Below are 2,048 nucleotides of genomic sequence, written 5' to 3'. Positions count from 1 at the left end.
AATAACTGAACCCAGTTATAGAACATAAACGACCGCGTGTTCACGCGTTGCATAATAATAATAATAAAAAAATCGACGCGAACTTCTGTTAAAGCAGGTAAATAAGAGCCGCTTTCGATTCGCGATGCTAACGATTCTGTTCCAATTTAACCTGGCAAGGAATCGTGTTTCTTCTCTCTCGGCTTGTTGCGCGCCGATGGCTTATGCGTGACGCAATTATTTTTCCAGTTCGAGAAACCAACTGCGATCATCGAGCTCTGTAAGCGACGTTTCACTTTCAATTTTACGGAGAAAATCGAGTTTCGTTTCGTTTCGGTTTCTTTCGACCGGTTAAAAAAAAATGTTCGTTCGTATTTTCACTAGACCGCAAATCATTATACATTTGTGAGCGTTCTCCGACATATAATAGACAGAACAAGAAACAACAATCTTAACGATGTATTAAAATAGTTTTCACCTTGTTGCAGGTGATAAACTGCGGCGACTGGATTCCAGAATGAATAATGGAAAAAATAGAATAGAAATCTTTTGTTAAATTTTCAGATATATAGGAAAATTAATCTTTGACATTATGATACCCGTAGTAAACTGAAAGAATTGTTTTTGTAAACGAGAAACTAGTTTGCAGGAATTTATTACTGTATAAGTTTGTTTCTATTATTACTATTCTAAATAATGGAAAAAATAGAATAGAAATCTTTTGTTAAATTTCCAGATATATAGGAAAATTAATCTTTGACATTATGATATCTATAGCAAACTGAAAGAATCGTTTTTGTAAATGAGAAACGAGTTTGCAGGAATTCAGATTTTTGCAGGAATTTATTATTGTATAAGTTTGCTTCTATTATTAGTGGCACAATTAATTTTTACATTCTTTGCAGTTTTTCGAACGAGTCTCTATGCAATTCTCAGTCTTATGTAATGTTCATTCTTTAAAAAAATAATTCGTAAATAAAGTGTGGATTTTTATGCAACTAAAAAGTATCCACGTATGCAAAAAGTATGCGAACAATATTCCATAGAAATTTGTAAACTGTTGCCAAACTGCATCGATTGATTATTGCAGGCTTAAACAGAAGCTTTGAGAATTTTACTAACTACTGTTTAATATCATATAATTAATATATATAATTATATTGAATATTATGTATAAAATTCTAAATAATATTCCAAATAAATATTACAATATAATATAACGATATATATATAATAATAAATTTAATATTATATATAACGTCCTAAATAATATTCTAAATAAATATTATAATATAATATAATATCTAGATAAATTTTATATTACTATATACATGATAATATTATTATTATATCATATATATAATATTATATTATTATATAATAGTACAATAATATATGTAATAATATATTTAATATTATATATAACATTCTAAGTAATATTCTAAATAAATATTACAATATAATATAATAATATATATAATAATATATAATATAATATCTAGATAAATTTTATATTATTATATTCATGATAATATTATTATTATATAATACTATATACTATATAATAGTATAATAATATATTTAATTTTATATATAACATTCTAAATAATATTATAAATAAATATTATGGTATAATATAATAATATAATATAATATCTAAATAAATTTTATATTACTATATACACACGATAATATTATTATTACATTATATATATATAATATTATATTATTATATAATAGTATAATATGATAACGTAATAATTATATTATTGTATATATAACAATATAAAATTTATTTAGAAATCATGCACAATCGCTCGCAAATTCCATTTAAAATCTCAAATACCCCGTATCTCGATTTCGCTTAACTTTTACTGCCGCTAATTCGGCAATGCTTGCGCCAACAAAATCGTTCTCTCTATTACGAAATAGTCGAGCGGCGCTAGAATCCTTGAACCTTTTCTTTTCCACGGATCAGCCTTAGACGAGGCTGCTGCTGCACCAGTTCTCGGCTCGGAGGCGGCCTCACAATACCGAGAGGAACAAGGCGCGGCGGCACGAGATCGGCC

The sequence above is a fragment of the Megalopta genalis genome, unplaced genomic scaffold (assembly GCF_051020955.1).
Source record: "Megalopta genalis isolate 19385.01 unplaced genomic scaffold, iyMegGena1_principal scaffold0023, whole genome shotgun sequence".
Classification (NCBI taxonomy): Eukaryota; Metazoa; Arthropoda; class Insecta; order Hymenoptera; family Halictidae; genus Megalopta; species Megalopta genalis.
Note: the sequence above shows the minus strand (reverse complement) of the source record.